Source organism: Leptinotarsa decemlineata, unplaced genomic scaffold (assembly GCF_025532065.1).
Source record: "Leptinotarsa decemlineata unplaced genomic scaffold, Ldec_3_MD MMD2_P_RNA_scaffold_9, whole genome shotgun sequence".
In the NCBI taxonomy this organism is placed as follows: Eukaryota; Metazoa; Arthropoda; class Insecta; order Coleoptera; family Chrysomelidae; genus Leptinotarsa; species Leptinotarsa decemlineata.
Window position 1 is genome coordinate 10659749 of NW_027412536.1, and position 6299 is coordinate 10666047.

The window sequence follows — 6299 nt, forward strand, 5'->3', positions numbered from 1 at the left end:
TTCAATATTCTGTATTTTTTTACAGAATACTTTATAGAAAAGACACTTAGCACGATGCAGGAACTACAGTCAAAGATGTTTATGTGAAGTTATCCACGCTTTTCTAGACACACTTTTTGACGTGTAGACCATCGACATCGGGATAGAGGAGAATATCCGTCCACTGTTGCCAAGATTCACATAATTCCTAGCCACGCTTTTGTATGCCCCAGATTGTATAACATATTATGGAAATAATAGTTTGAGGAGATTTTAAGGGTGCCCTGAATGTAATAGAAACGAAAGATTCCTAATTTATCAATGTCTTATCTTTACATTTCTTGAAAAATTTTGCAGAGTATGAAAGTGGAAAAAATAAAAACTGATATTTTTGACATATTTTTTCTTATATCTCCGTTAATAGTGGATGATCGTTGATGAATTTTTCAGTGTAATGTAGCACATTATTCATAGATGTCATATCAATCAATCCATTGAAAGTTGACTGCAAAGTAAGGGACATTGAAACCTTTCAAAATAAATATATATGTCAAAAAAATTCAGTTTTTATTTTTTACACTTTCCCCGACGGCACTGTAAATTGATTCGAACTTGTACATGACATCTATGAATAATGTGCTACATTACAGCGAAAACATTTTTCAATGATCATCCACTATTAACGGAGATATGTGCAAAAATATGTCAAAACATTTCATTTTTTATTTTTTACACCCTCTCCGACGACACTGCAAATTGATTTGATATTGTACATGACATCTATGAATAATGTGCTACATTACAGTGAAAAATTCATCAACGATCATCTACTATTAACGGAGATACAAGCAAAAATATGTAAAAAAAATATTTTTTAATTTTTTACACCCTTTCCAACGGCACTGCTAATTGATTTGATCTCATACATGACATCTATGAATAATGTGCTACATTACAGTGAAAAATTCATCAACGATCATCTACTATTAACGGAGTTATAAGCAAAAATATGTAAAAGATATTTTTTAATTTTTTACACCCTCTCCGACGGTACTGCAAATTGATTTGATCTTGTACATGACATCTATGAATAATGTGCTACATTACACTGAAAAATTCATCAACGATCATCCACTATTAACTGAGATATAAGCAAAAATATGTAAAAAAAAATAAATTTTCATTTTTTACACTTTCTCCGACGGCACTGCAAATTCATTTGATCTTGTACGTGATATCTATGAATAATGTGCTACATTACAGTGAAAAATTCATCAACGATCATCCACTATGAACGGAGATATAAGAAAAAATATGTCAAAAATATCAGTTTTTATTTTTTCCACTTTCATACTCTGCAAAATTTTTCAAGAAATTAAAAGATGGGACATTGAGATAAATTTTCGTTTTGAGGACACCCGGCGATTTCGAAAAAATTTTTGCGTATATTTACGTATTTTGATGCGTAGATAACGAATCCCTTATTTACAAAGTTACGGCCCTTCAAAGTTCTGAAAATTCGCTTCAGATCTAGACGTAAAAACCGCTATCATGGAAAAGTTTTACGTTGATGATTATCTGGATTCCAAAGACACAGAAGAGGAAGCTCTACAAATGAATTTAGAAGTACGCAGAGTCCAAAAAATTGCTGGCTATGAGGTAATAAATTGGATGACGAATTCCCAATTGATTCGAACGAAGCTTGCCGATGAACTAGTTTTGGCCTCAACTAAGAAAATTGTGGTGGGACACTGACAATGATAATATTTAATTTGAATTTGAAAAATCCCAGATTTGCAAAGGGACTCCTACGAAAAGAACTGTTCTAAGGTCTTTGATATCTATTTTTGATCCGCTAGGTTTGATTTCCCCCTTCACCGTGAGAGGAAAGATTTTAATACAAGATATATGGCGACCTGGTATCGACTGGGATTATGTTTTGTCACAGGACCTACAGATTTCCTGGAAAAAATGGATGAGAGAAATCGAGAAAGTCTCTGAAATACAAATTTCTTAATGTTACAGCTACCTTATACCTTCAGCTATAGCTACCGAACTTCACACATTTTGTGACAGCAGTGAAAAGGCGTTTGCTGCAGTAGTATATCTTCGAGTTGTTGGAGTTGAAGAAACCAAAGTTTGCCTTATTTCGGCAAAAACTAGAGTCGCTCCGTTGAAAGAATTATCTATACCCAGGTTGGAACTTCAGGCAGAGGTCATGGCAAGTCGGCTTTCTCAGCTGAGGAGAAAAGAACTGGAAATTCCTATCAATCGAACATTTTCTTGGTCCGACTCAAGATGCGTTTTGAACTGGATAAGAGGTGATGGAAAAAACTATAAACCATTTGTATCCCATCGAATAGGAGAAATACAAGAACGAACGGAAGTTAAAGATTGGTACTGGGTTTCAACTGAATATAACATTGCAGATGAGGCAACAAGATGGACGGTAGGAGAGAAAATAATTTCAGACCAATGGTTTTCTGGGCCGCACTTTCTCAGACAGTCCAAGGAACTTTGGCCGTGCCAAAAAGACAACATGAAATATTTGTGTGAAGTGGATGTTGAATTGAAACAAAAACAGTTTGGAACATGTCTGCTCATTACGAACTATGAAAATTGTTTACCACTTGTAAAAAGATTCTCCAAGTGGATACGATTAATTCGTTCTATGGCTTGGTGCTTGATATATTAACATTCTCAAAAACAAAAAATGGTTCAAACCCAATTTGACAAAAGAAGAGATATCTGATGCTGAGAAAATTTGGGTACAGTGTGCACAACAAGAGAGTTTCCCCTCAGATATATGCTGCCTCAAGAATGAAAAACCTTTGAGTGGAAGTAGTAAGCTTGCCAGTTTATGTCCTGAACTAAAAGATGGAATTATGGTTCTCTCTGGCCGAACAAATCTGTCGAAATGGTTGTCAAGAGATGTTAGTCAACCAGCTATATTGAATCCAAATGCAGACAATCTGAGGAGAGAATGGAAAATATCTCGCATGATCAGATTCTTTCTGGAATCGCTGGACAAGAGAGTATCTACCTACCTTATCAAGGCGAAGTAAATGGACAAGATATAATAAACCTATAGCCGTCATATTGGTTGATGATCAAGTCCCTAAACATAACTGGAAGTTGGGCAGAATAATTAGCATATATCATGGACATGACGAGATAATCCGGATATTTAATGTCAAAACATCAACCTCGAAATTCAAGCGACCAGTAACGAAGATATGTAAATTGGAGCTAGAGAACAACTGAATTTTGAATGACTGAAAATTCAGTGTCTAGAACATCATTTCTGTAATAATTGTTTTCACCTGGTCATAATTGAGGACAATTCACAGTTTGACAAGCTAAATATTCCTCTCTAGTGGGAGTCCATTTTTCTATGACATCGATGAAATTATTCAATAAATCATTCTTCTGATGAATTTTTCACTTGGTTATGAATTTCTCCAGTTGCAACAGATTATAAACGCTTCTTCCCGTATAATATTTTGAAGTCGATTCCGAGAGGAACTAATGTCAAACATTGGTTGCCAAATTAGCGATTTCTTGAATCGACAGTCCATTACTCAGCGTAACAAAAAACAATTACTCTGAGGTCCATTGGATGTGTTACAATCACAGACTACAGAAACAAGTAAACAAATCAGTATTCTGTGGTTACAATATAATGCTAAAGACCCAGTCACAGAATATCGAAACTACTACCCAGTCCCAGTAGTATACTATCTCCACTTTTTGGTAATAAATCACAGTGCGCATGATTGAATCACAGAGGAAACTTTTTGGATGCGCTATGAATTGCCTCGATAAACGAAAACGTTGTCATATCCAAATTTTTTCACGGAATTCTTTTGTCCTACCAGACTGACGTTTCGCATGTGGAATCATGATAAAGAGAAGTTTTGTTGTGACTAATATTACCACTTTGCCAGAAATATTCCAAGTTCTGATTTATTCCACATTGTATTCGTATTTTAAAAGATATGGAAACAATGTTCAGAGAAATGAGAATTTTAAAAGAAAACAAAGAAGACGTTACCATGTTGCTAAGGGATGACAAATAACGATTTCAGCATTCCTTAGTTTGTGGCTAATTTTGAAAGATAAGTGATTGAATGAGTTGAAAATGTAATCTTTAATGAAATGAATGAAAATACTTTGGAAAGTTTCAAGAGTGTTTTATAGTAATATTATTTTAATCTGTTACAGAGATTGTATTGACAATACAATACTTTATCATAATGTTTTGTTTACATATATTTGATGATTTTTCTACCATTTGCATACAACCTCGTGGACAATGTACGTAGTTTTATCAAAACTTAAGCAATATGTAAATACACATATTCTTACTCTTGTAGTTTTCCTGATAGTGTCGAAATATTTAAACCCAAAACTCTACTTTGCCAAGCTTTCACTTCTAATGGGAAGCTTCTTCATCAGGGCCTATAATTTATTGAGTTGTGGGTTTTTGCCAATGAATAACATTACAAATCATACTTACGGTAAAAATGAGAAGAAAACAATGAATTGAACATATAAATCGACGAAAGAAAGTTAAACAATAATGGATTTTTTTTGGTTGACAAATGTCATACCTTCACATAAATGTCATTTTTCAATGGGCATGATGATTTGATAATCTTTGACTCTAAAGGGAGAGTTAATGATACAATTTTCATTATTATCATTAGTTACTGTATATACTGCTGAGATTATCAATGTCAGTTCTCTTATTCATACAAGCAGAAGACTTATCAATTTCAACTATTTCAAGAAAAAGGCGTTTGTAAATATTTTTTTCTGTATGTAAAACTTTGATATTAGAGTAATTTGTTTAATGTCCTATTTCTATAGAATGTTGCGCTAAAGCACACGATTTCTTATTAAGCTCTATATCACTTTCATGTGAAGTTATTCTATCTTTAAGAATTCTAGATGTTGTTCCAATATAATCCAAATTACAATTGTTACATGGAATGTTATAAATCACATTTGAATTTTTTGTACTATCCGTTTTATCTTTCAATTTGGTATTCAAATTCTTTATTGTTTTAATATTTTTTGGCATATTTTGATATTTTTGTTATATGCTCATGGCTGACCTCTACCATTCATCTCCAAGGTGATCATCTCAAGAGCACAGCTGAATCAACATCCGGCACCTACGCAGTTCCAGAAAGATCCCAGGCGCCGTTTACTGTTCTTTGTTCACCTAGACGCTTACTTCATGATATTTTTTCATATAAAAACGGGGATACAGATCTGTTTTCCCTGTTCAATAAATATTAATTTTTAAAAAGTTATTTTTCTCAAGTGAGTTATAACAGATTTATAAGAAAAATTGATAGGTGAACTATTATTACATAAATAATTTCTGTTGATTACATTGGAATTTGTAGTGCTGCCAGTATTGAACATTATTTTATTGAGAAGTTTTCTGGGATAGGAATTTTCTTTCAATATATCTCTAAGAAGTCTGAGATTTTTTTGCTCGAGGGAAGGGTGTACCTACTAATTCTTCTATTCTTTTTTTCAAACACAGTATTACATTGATTTTAACTGATTTTTTATAAAAAGAATAGTAATTGATATATCTTCCTAATCCTCTATACCTAATCTTGGAAATTTATCTTCAAATATCATAAAACTTTTTCATAATGAACAAAATATCAAAATATACCAAAAAAATATTAAAACTATAAAGAATTTGAATACCAAATTGAAAGATAAAACGGATACTACAAAAAAGTCAAATGTGATTTATAACATTCCATGTAACAATTCTATTTGGATTATATTGGAACAACATCTAGAATTCTTAAAGATAGAATAACTTCACATGAAAGTGATATAAAGTTTAATAAGAAATCATGTGCATTAGCGCAACATTCTAAAGAAACAGGATATAAACCAGATTACTCTAATATCAGCTGATTAACGGAAAAACAGATTTTTAAACAGAACAAAGTTTTATATACAGAAAAAAATATTTCCAAACGCCTTTTCCTTGAAATGGTTGAAATTAACAAGTCTTCTGGTTGTATGGACAAGAGAACTGACATTGATAATCTCAGCATTATATACAGTAACTTATTGGAACTACAACAAAAAACATAATGATAATAATGAAAATTGTATCATTAACTCTCCCTTTAGAGTGCATGAGTGGATGAATGCAGTGTCACTTGTTTGAGACAACTATGTTGCTTTCTTTGATGTACCGGCATGTTTGCATTCTTGAAATTTTTAGACAATATCGAATGTACTATAAAAATATAGCAGATTCAGTGTCTGGGATGGAC